The sequence below is a fragment of the Salvelinus fontinalis genome, chromosome 17 (assembly GCF_029448725.1).
Source record: "Salvelinus fontinalis isolate EN_2023a chromosome 17, ASM2944872v1, whole genome shotgun sequence".
Lineage (NCBI taxonomy): Eukaryota > Metazoa > Chordata > Actinopteri > Salmoniformes > Salmonidae > Salvelinus > Salvelinus fontinalis.
The window spans coordinates 21,233,042-21,245,206 of NC_074681.1; the positions used below are offsets into that span (position 1 = coordinate 21,233,042).

Below are 12,165 nucleotides of genomic sequence, written 5' to 3' on the forward strand. Positions count from 1 at the left end.
CTATCTCTAACATTTTCCTCCATCCTGTCTTTCACTGCACTGCACATTATGGTGTGGTGGATGACAGAAGAATTCTTTCCCTTGTGAATAAAAACCCCTTCACCATAGTTGTCCAGATCAAGAACACCCTCCAGGCGGTAGGCGTATCTGTGTCAAAGTCAAGAATCAAGAGAAGACTTCACCAGAGGAAATACAGAAGGTTTACCACACGATGTAAACCATTGGTAAGCCTCAAAAACAGGAAGACCAGATTAGAGTTTGCCAAACAACATCTATAAAAAGCCTGTCCAGTTCTGGAACAACATCCTATGGACAGATGAGACAAAGGTCAATTTGTACCAGAATGATGGGAAGAGAAGAGTATGGAGAAGGGAAGGAACTGCTCATGATTCCAAGCATACCACCTCTTCTGTGAAGCATGGTGGAGGTACTGTTATCACGTGGGCATGTATGGCTACCAATGGAACTGGTTACCTTGTATTTATTGGTGATGTGATTGCTGACAAAAGCAGCAGAATGAAGGAGGGCTGATTCTGACAGAGATAAACGGCGAACGAAGGCATTCACACGTAAATACATTCATGATTTCTGACACCAAATGGGCAGCCGTTCGTGTGCAAAGTATATGAATACTATAAGAATAGTTTCTAGATTGTATCAACGATAGGTGTCTCTTTCTCTCTCTCTCTCTCTCTCTCCCTCTTCATCTCCTTTGTAAAAAGCCACTGTCACGCTCGTCGTGGTAATCATACTCGGACCAAGGCGCAGCGTACATAGAGTTCCCCATGTTTATTATTTGAAACTCAAAAAAACAATTAAGAGCAATGAAACGTGGCGCTCTGTAGAGCTCACAGGCATCAACACGAAAACAAGATCCCACAAAAACCAGTGGGGAAATGGCTGCCTAAATATGATCCCCAATCAGAGACAACGATAAACAGATGCTTCTGATTGGGAACCATACCAGGCCAACATAGAAATAAATGCACTAGATACCCACCCTAGTCACACCCCGACCTAACCAAAATAGAGAATAAAAAGGCTCTCTATGGTCAGGGCGTGACAGTACCCCCCCCCCCCCCCCCCCCAAAGGTGCGGACTCCGGCCACAAAACCTGACTCTATAGGGGAGGGTCCGGGTGGGCGTCTAGCGTCGGTGGGGACTTTGCCCCCGCCCAGACACGGGTCCAGCCATGGAGCCGGGTAGAACGCCGTGCCCGGACTGGGTATCGGCGCAGAGGAGGGCCCCGGCCATGGAGCTGGGTTGTACGCAGCACCCGGACTGGGCACCGGCACCGAAGAAGGCTCCTGCCATGGAGCTGAGTTGACCGCCGTGCCTGGACTGGGAACCGGCTCAGAGGAAGGCTCCTGCCATGGAGCGGGACTGGACACCGTGACTGGACTGGACATCGGCGCAGAGGAAGGCTCCTGCCATGAAGCGGGATGTTCCGGACCGTGGACCGTCTCAGGAGGTTCCGGACCATGGACCGTCTCAGGAGGTTCCGGACCGTGGACCGTCTCAAGAGGTTCCGGACCGTGGACCGTCGTTGGAGGTTCCGGACTGTGGACCAACGTTGGAGGTTCCGGACTGTGAAACGTCGCCGGAAGCTCTGGACTGGGAACTGGCGCCGGAAGCTCTGGACTGGGAACTGTCGCCGGAAGCGCTGAACTGAGAACTGTCGCCGGAAGCTCTGGACTGGGAAATGTCACCGGAAGCTCTGGACTGGGGATTGTCGCAGGAAGACTGGTGCGTGGAGCCGGCACTGGTGGTACCGGACTGGTGACACGTACCTCAGGGCGAGCGTGAGGAGCAGGCACAGGACATACCAGACTAAGGAGGCGCACTGGAGGCCTGATGCGTGGAGCCGGTATAGGTGGCACCGGACTGGTGACACGCACTTCAGGGCGAGTGCGGGGAGAAGGAACAGGACGTATTGGGCTGTGAAGGCGCACCGGAGACCTGCTCCGTAGAACCGGCACAAATTGTACCGGAACAATTACACACTTCGCACGGCGAGTGCGGGGAGCTGGCACAGGACGTACTGGGCTGTGTATGCGCACTGGAGACCTGGTGCGTAGAACCGGCACAAGTTGTACCGGAACGGTGACACACACTTCAGGACGAGTGCGTGGAGGATACACAGGGCGTACCGGACTGGGGAGGCGCACTGGAGGCCAGATGCGTGAAACTGGTGCAGATGACACCGGACTGGTGTCACGCTCCTCAGCAGCACTCTCATCGCCACCACCTCTCTCCGGAATCTTTCGTCGAGTTCCTCCTTCGACTCCCTGACGGTCTCTGGCTCATTCCTCGGCTCCGCCGACCACCCCGTGTGCCCCCCCAAAAAAACATCTGGGCTGTCTTTTGGGCTTACTTTGTGGCCGCGAACCCCGGCGTCATCGCTGTCCTCCCTTCTCTCCCTGCGTCTGCTTCCACGGAAGGCTTTCGTCTCCAGCCATAATTTCCTACCAAGTCCAGGATGTCTTCTCCTCCTTTATCTTCTCCCAAGCCCAGGATACCTTCTCTTCCCGGGCACGCTGCTTGGTCCTGTTGTGCTGGGATCTTCTGTCACGCTCGTTGTGGTAATCATACTCAGATCAAGGCGCAGCGTACGTAGAGTTCCACATATTTATTATTTGAAACTCACAAAAACAATAAAGAGCAACGAAACGTGTCGTTCTGTAGAGCTCACAGGCATCAACACAAAATCAAGATCCCACAAAAACCAGTGGGGAAATGGCTGCCTAAATATTATCCCCAAATAGGGATAACGATAAACAGCTGCCTCTGATTGGGAACCATACCAGGCCAAAATATAAATAAATGCACTAGATTACCCACCCTAGTCACATCCCGACCTAACCAAAATAGAGAATTAAAAGGCTCTCTATGGTCAGGGCGTGACAGCCACCATATTGTGCCAGTCCACTAGGGATCTTTTTGTCATGTATTAAGAGTGTATGTTTATTCTGTGTTATTATTTAGTTAGCTAGTAAATAAATAACTAAACCAATTTGTGTAGGACTGAATCATGAGTAAGGCTAGGGTTTTTACAGTTTCAAGAAGGTTACGACTGTTCAGAATGATGATATGATAAGAGGTTATTATTTAATACGTTGACTGTTTTATGCATGTAATGGGTAAAGACCTTTAGAGTTTAATTGGGGAGATGGTAACTCTTTAAACAACCGCTCTCGTGGTGCCCCAAATTCCTAATGAGTTCTTTGTTACGTGATTAATTTAATCTGGTAACAATTAAACATATTTAATTGATTCGATAAATCACAGTCATCAGATTAATTAAAGCAAAGTTACGACAAAGTTTAAAAGCTTATTTCCATTGTGGTCCTTTTGAAGAGGAAAGAAGGAAGGGGAATGCAACATGGTTATTAAGCTGCAATAGTAGTGGCAACAGACAATGACAGTCAAAATTGTTGTTTGATTCATAACATGAGATAAGTGCAATTCCCTTTCCTAATAAACAACTCTGGACACGTACATATCCCTTGTCTCACATGCCCTTAATATATAAAACAATCAATCCCTAATATATACAAGACAATCACAATATGAGAAACAACAGGCACGAAATATGCTATCCCGGGCATTTTCCTTCTCAGCCACGTACTATAATCTTACGACACACTTTTGAGACATGCTACTATTTAGCCATTTTTTTCAGTGAGAACTTGAAACTACCTATGGAGGTTATAAGTTTCAAATTCGTAGGAAGACTATTCCAAAGAATGGCAGTTTCTTTCCCCATACCACTTTTAAATCTAAAGGAACAGCGTCAGTTTCACTCCTTCTAGTGGAATGGTTATGGTTATCCCGTACCAAGTTAAAGTAGTTAAATAGGTACCTGGGGACCATACAGTGGACAATCTGATGTACAAGAGACAAATTAATCTGAGAGACTCTCGCCTCCACTTTGAGTGGGAATCCTGACTAATTTGTTCTGAGATGTCTGCAATTTATTTTGTATTATCTTGGGGGCACTATTGTACCAGGAAGAGCATGCATAGTCAAAGTGACACTGAACAAGAGCCCTGCCAATGTCCCCATTGCATTCTTATCCAGATATTTGGAGGTTCTAGCCAGGAACCTAATTTGATGGTTCACTTTGGAGATAACGTTTTGTGCCATGATCTCCCCTGTCAGATGGTCATCTAGCACACATCCAAGATCATTAGCAGTCTTTTGCTGTGACTACTATGTCACCTACTACCACCTTAAAATCAGGGCATTTCCTCAGTTTCACTTTGGACGCGAACAAGATATTTTTCCAAGGTGAAGAGACAGCTTATAGACATTGACCGACATTCAGAAGTTTAGCACTGAGGGCTTTTTCAACCACATTTTTGTTTTTGTGGGAAACCAACAGTGTAGAATCATCTGCATAGAGGAAAATGTCACATGTAAAGGCCAATTTCAGATCATGTATACTTATGCAATAGAAATAAAAGTGGATCTAGCACACTCCCTTGGGGTACCCTGTAGTTCAAGATTTGGGGTTTAGACAGTGATTTTTCCACATCCACCATCTGTTTTCTTCCTTGCAGATACGAGCTAACCCATTTTACTTCTAAGTTCTTAATGCCCATGGCTCTTAGTTTGATTAACAGAATCTCATGATCCACTGTATCAAACACCTTTTGGAGATCTAACATAACCATACCACGCAATTTCTCTCCATCTTCTTCCTTCCGTATGTGGTCAGTTAGATATAGTAGGCAAGTGTCGGTGGAATGGGATTTTCTAAATCCAGATTGGAGCTCATACAATAGGTTATTTAAGGAAATATAACTGTCAATCTGCTTGTACATAATCGTTTACATGACTTTCGATAAAACACACAGGATTGAGACAGGCCGGTAGTTTCCAGTATCTAACTTATTCACTTTTTTATACAAAGGAATGACCCTTGCGAGTTTTATTCCACTGGGAAAACACCCTCGTTCAATAGACAGATTCACAATGTGAGTTACACAGGAAGTGATAACTCCTGCAGCATCCTTTAGAAATCTGGAAGGAATGTTCCCAAAGACAGTTGCCTTGGAATGCATCAAGTGCATTACGCTTCTTTAGCACAGTTAACTCAGACACCTCCTCAAATGAAAAGGCATCTACTTGGATCCCCTGCTGTGAGTAAAACTGCTAGACATGACTCTCCCCATAGCAACCTGATTGACAAGGTAACTTGCTAAGTAATGTATTAGCTATAGTTGTAAAATAGCTATGCAGGCTGTCTGCAAGCATGGTCTTGTCTGATGTAACCTTTCCACCAATGTCCAAGCCAAGATTACGAGTTTTGGTCTTTAATCTGTTACTGTAACCTAACAGCTTCAGACACTTCCATCATTTACTCCGATTGTTCCTATTTTCAACTATTTTGTCATTAAAATAATCTTTCTTGGCCTTTTGTATCATCCTGTTGACCTCATTTCTTAATTTCTTATAGTCTATAAATATATAATCTACCCAGGACTTCCTGAACTCCAGAAAGCGTTAATTTCTACACTTAATTGCCTTTAAAATGTTATCGTTCATCCACGGTTCTGTCCATTGTTCTTCTTTGCTAAATTCTAAAAAACAATCTGGAGCCTTCTTATCTACAGCATCATAAAACAATTATTTAAAATGGCCCCAGGAATTTTCCACCTCATTGCATTTCAATACAGAAGACCAGTCCAATTTGCTCAAACAATTAACAAAAATATCTGCACTATAATTCTTCATAGACCTCATTTTTATTGAGTAATGACAATTAAAAACTTTTTTCTGAACCTTCCTACTATAGAAAATGATTGAATGATCCCTGAGCCCATAGTGTTTCAAATCCTTGATCTATCCGACACCAACACAAGGTCAATGATGGTTTGGGTAGAAGGACAGATCCTGGTGGGCTCATTAATCAGTTAGTATAAGGCAAACAGATTACAAAAATTCTTAAGAGCTTTAAAAGTAGCATGGCCCTTTTTGACTGTCTGTCTCGACTGGGGCCTCCCTCGGCATCCTCTCCTGGTCTCCCTGCCGTGCTCCGACTGGGGCCTCCCTCGGCATCCTCTCCTGGTTTCCCTGCCGTGCTCCGACTGGGGCCTCCCTCGGCATCCTCTCCTGGTCTCCCTGCCGTGCTCTGACTGGGGCCTCCCTCGGCATCCTCTCCTGGTCTCCCTGCTGTGCTCCGACAGCAGATGGAAGGATTAGGTTGGTTGTCATGATCAAGGTCTGAAAGATCTCTATTTATCATGCATACCTGAAAGGCAGATCTCTATTTATCATGCATACCTGAAAGACAGATCTCTATTTATCATGCATACCTGAAACACAGATCTCTATTTATCATGCATACGTGAAAGACAGATCTCTATTTATCATGCATACTTGAAAGACAGATCTCTATTTATCATGCATACCTGAAAGACAGATCTCTATTTATCATGCATACCTGAAAGACAGATCTCTATTTATCATGCATACTTGAAACACAGATCTCTATTTATCATGCATACCTGAAACACAGATCTCTATTTATCATGCATACCTGAAAGATAGATCTCTATTTATCATGCATACTTGAAAGACAGATCTCTATTTATCATGCATACCTGAAACACAGATCTCTATTTATCATGCATACGTGAAAGACAGATCTCTATTTATCATGCATACGTGAAAGGCAGATCTCTATTTATCATGCATACCTGAAACACAGATCTCTATTTATCATGCATACCTGAAAGACAGATCTCTATTTATCATGCATACCTGAAACACAGATCTCTATTTAACATGCATACCTGAAACACAGATCTCTATTTATCATGCATACCTGAAACACAGATCTCTATTTATCATGCATACCTGAAAGACAGATCTCTATTTATCATGCATACCTGAAACACAGATCTCTATTTATCATGCATACCTGAAACACAGATCTCTATTTATCATGCATACCTGAAAGACAGATCTCTATTTATCATGCATACCTGAAACACAGATCTCTATTTATCATGCATACCTGAAAGATAGATCTCTATTTATCATGCATAACTGAAAGATATATCTCTATTTATCATGCATACCTGAAACACAGATCTCTATTTATTATGCATACGTGAAAGACAGATCTCTATTTATCATGCATACTTGAAACACAGATCTCTATTTATCATGCATACGTGAAAGATAGATCTCTATTTATCATGCATACCTGAAACACAGATCTCTATTTATCATGCATACCTGAAAGATAGATCTCTATTTATCATGCATACCTGAAACACAGATCTCTATTTATCATGCATACGTGAAAGATAAATCTCTATTTATCATGCATACCTGAAACACAGATCTCTATTTATCATGCATACCTGAAAGATAGATCTCTATTTATCATGCATACCTGAAACACAGATCTCTATTTATCATGCATACGTGAAAGACAGATCTCTATTTATCATGCATACCTGAAAGACAGATCTCTATTTATCATGCATACCTGAAAGCCAGATCTCTATTTATCATGCATACCTGAAAGACAGATCTCTATTTATCATGCATACCTGAAACACAGATCTCTATTTATCATGCATACCTGAAAGACAGATCTCTATTTATCATGCATACCTGAAAGACAGATCTCTATTTATCATGCATACCTGAAAGACAGATCTCTATTTATCATGCATACCTGAAACACAGATCTCTATTTATCATGCATACTTGAAACACAGATCTCTATTTATCATGCATACCTGAAAGATAGATCTCTATTTATCATGCATACCTGAAAGATAGATCTCTATTTATCATGCATACCTGAAACACAGATCTCTATTTATCATGCATACGTGAAAGACAGATCTCTATTTATCATGCATACTTGAAACACAGATCTCTATTTATCATGCATACCTGAAAGACAGATCTCTATTTATCATGCATACCTGAAAGACAGATCTCTATTTATCATGCATACCTGAAAGACATATCTCTATTTATCATGCATACCTGAAACACAGATCTCTATTTATCATGCATACTTGAAACACAGATCTCTATTTATCATGCATACCTGAAACACAGATCTCTATTTATCATGCATACCTGAAAGACAGATCTCTATTTATCATGCATACCTGAAACACAGATCTCTATTTATCATGCATACCTGAAAGATAGATCTCTATTTATCATGCATACCTGAAACACAGATCTCTATTTATCATGCATACGTGAAAGATAAATCTCTATTTATCATGCATACCTGAAACACAGATCTCTATTTATCATGCATACCTGAAAGATAGATCTCTATTTATCATGCATACCTGAAACACAGATCTCTATTTATCATGCATACCTGAAAGATAGATCTCTATTTATCATGCATACCTGAAACACAGATGTCTATTTATCATGCATACGTGAAAGACAGATCTCTATTTATCATGCATACCTGAAAGACAGATCTCTATTTATCATGCATACCTGAAAGACAGATCTCTATTTATCATGCATACCTGAAAGACAGATCTCTATTTATCATGCATACCTGAAACACAGATCTCTATTTATCATGCATACCTGAAAGACAGATCTCTATTTATCATGCATACCTGAAAGACAGATCTCTATTTATCATGCATACCTGAAAGACATATCTCTATTTATCATGCATACCTGAAACACAGATCTCTATTTATCATGCATACTTGAAACACAGATCTCTATTTATCATGCATACCTGAAACACAGATCTCTATTTATCATGCATACCTGAAAGACAGATCTCTATTTATCATGCATACCTGAAACACAGATCTCTATTTATCATGCATACCTGAAACACAGATCTCTATTTATCATGCATACCTGAAACACAGATCTCTATTTATCATGCATTCCTGAAACACAGATCTCTATTTATCATGCATACCTGAAAGATAGATCTCTATTTATCATGCATACCTGAAAGATAGATCTCTATTTATCATGCATACCTGAAACACAGATCTCTATTTATCATGCATACGCGAAAGACAGATCTCTATTTATCATGCATACTTGAAACACAGATCTTTATTTATCATGCATACGTGAAAGACAGATCTCTATTTATCATGCATACCTGAAACACAGATCTCTATTTATCATGCATACCTGAAAGATAGATCTCTATTTATCATGCATACCTGAAACACAGATCTCTATTTATCATGCATACGTGAAAGACAGATCTCTATTTATCATGCATACCTGAAACACATATCTCTATCATGCATACCTGAAAGACAGATCTCTATTTATCATGCATACCTGAAAGACAGATCTCTATTTATCATGCATACCTGAAACACAGATCTCTATTTATCATGCATACGTGAAAGACAGATCTCTATTTATCATGCATACCTGAAACACAGATCTCTATTTATCATGCATACCTGAAAGACAGATCTCTATTTATCATGCATACCTGAAAGACAGATCTCTATTTATCATGCATACCTGAAACACAGATCTCTATTTATCATGCATTCCTGAAACACAGATCTCTATTTATCATGCATACCTGAAAGACAGATCTCTATTTATCATGCATACCTGAAAGATAGATCTCTATTTATCATGCATACCTGAAACACAGATCTCTATTTATCATGCATACCTGAAAGACAGATCTCTATTTATCATGCATACCTGAAAGACAGATCTCTATTTATCATGCATACCTGAAAGACATATCTCTATTTATCATGCATACCTGAAACACAGATCTCTATTTATCATGCATACCTGAAAGACAGATCTCTATTTATCATGCATACCTGAAACACAGATCTCTATTTATAATGCATACCTGAAAGACAGATCTCTATTTATCATGCATACCTGAAACACAGATCTCTATTTATCATGCATACCTGAAACACAGATCTCTATTTATCATGCATACCTGAAACACAGATCTCTATTTATCATGCATACCTGAAACACAGATCTCTATTTATCATGCATACCTGAAAGATAGATCTCTATTTATCATGCATACCTGAAAGATAGATCTCTATTTATCATGCATACCTGAAACACAGATCTCTATTTATCATGCATACGTGAAAGACAGATCTCTATTTATCATGCATACTTGAAACACAGATCTCTATTTATCATGCATACTTGAAACACAGATCTCTATTTATCATGCATACGTGAAAGACAGATCTCTATTTATCATGCATACCTGAAACACAGATCTCTATTTATCATGCATACCTGAAAGATAGATCTCTATTTATCATGCATACCTGAAACACAGATCTCTATTTATCATGCATACGTGAAAGACAGATCTCTATTTATCATGCATACCTGAAACACATATCTCTATTTATCATGCATACCTGAAAGACAGATCTCTATTTATCATGCATACCTGAAAGACAGATCTCTATTTATCATGCATACGTGAAAGACAGATCTCTATTTATCATGCATACCTGAAACACAGATCTCTATTTATCATGCATACCTGAAAGACAGATCTCTATTTATCATGCATACCTGAAAGACAGATCTCTATTTATCATGCATACCTGAAACACAGATCTCTATTTATCATGCATACCTGAAACACAGATCTCTATTTATCATGCATACCTGAAAGACAGATCTCTATTTATCATGCATACCTGAAACACAGATCTCTATTTATCATGCATACCTGAAAGACAGATCTCTATTTATCATGCATACCTGAAAGACAGATCTCTATTTATCATGCATACCTGAAACACAGTTCTCTATTTATCATGCATACCTGAAACACAGATCTCTATTTATCATGCATACCTGAAACACAGATCTCTATTTATCATGCATACCTGAAAGACAGATCTCTATTTATCATGCATACCTGAAAGACAGATCTCTATTTATCATGCATACCTGAAACACAGTTCTCTATTTATCATGCATACCTGAAACACAGATCTCTATTTATCATGCATACCTGAAACACAGATCTCTATTTATCATGCATACCTGAAAGACAGGGTCGTCGCTCCTTCCCTTCTGACCCTCTCTATTATAGCATGTCGCTGCTCCAATGGATTTATCGCTAGAAAAGGTCCTCGGCACTGATGAACAACTCCAGACTGTAACAGGCATATAGTAATTATGATGTTTCCACCATCTATTTGGCGTATACCCCTGACCTTAAACACCCTTTTGGAGGGACTATGCCAGCAAGAATATACAAACGTGTTAAATAAGGTATTATTTCCCGTGGCCAAAATGCTTAGTGCCAATCTGGTCTTCTGATTAAAACTGCATATCTGTCAAAAGGACATCAACTTGATGTACAAAAAGGACCAGTATCTGTAACCGTTCATATAAAACCGTAAATTAAAAATGCTGCGAACACGCCAAACTTTCCAGCTAACATCTTGTTTTTTCAAGTTGATTCTATAACATTCAATGGACATTCAATCTACGTGACTTCAAAGAGGGCCAGCCTACTTTCTGACACAGAATTCAATGATGTGTACTGAACCTGTCGCTCGTAATGATGTGTAGTGCGTTGTGAAATCCATGCCCTTGCTCCACCACACACAAATGTAACTTGTTTAAATTTTGTCTCTATTTTACTGTAGCCCCTCAAGCCATCCACTTTTCGTTGCATACCGACTTGTTCTCCATTAGTCCACTTCCTCATTCCTGTTCTACTTCCTGTCCTTGTCATGTCTCATCTGGCAGGATGTCCGATCTGCATGAGTGAAAGAGAGAAGAACAATTAATCACCTCTGGTACTCCTCCGTCCCCTAGCAATCTCTCTTTCTCTCTAACTGTCTGTCGTTCTCACTCTGTCTGTCTGTCTGTCTGTCTGTCTGTCTGTCTGTCTGTCTGTCTGTCTGTCTGTCTGTCTGTCTGTCTGTCTGTGTTCTGTCTGTCTGTCTGTGTCTCACTCTCTCTCTCTCTCTCTCTCTCTCACACACACACACACGCATGCACACACATACACACACACACACACACACACACACACACACACACACACACACACACACACACACACACACACACACACACACACACACACACACACACACACACACACACACACACACACACACACACACAGCATTTCACTCCCCT

General features: G+C 40.8%; 1 long non-coding RNA gene across 1 annotated transcript; it reads right to left on the reverse strand.

The window, feature by feature from the left end:
- Nucleotides 1-5,793: 5,793 nt before the first annotated feature.
- Nucleotides 5,794-11,894, reverse strand: LOC129814588 (uncharacterized). The gene is made up of 3 exons (XR_008753325.1): nucleotides 11,695-11,894; nucleotides 11,053-11,165; nucleotides 5,794-6,177 (listed from the first exon to the last, which is right to left on the reverse strand). It is a non-coding gene; the product is annotated as an uncharacterized LOC129814588 (long non-coding RNA).
- Between the last annotated feature and the right edge of the window lie 271 nt (nucleotides 11,895-12,165).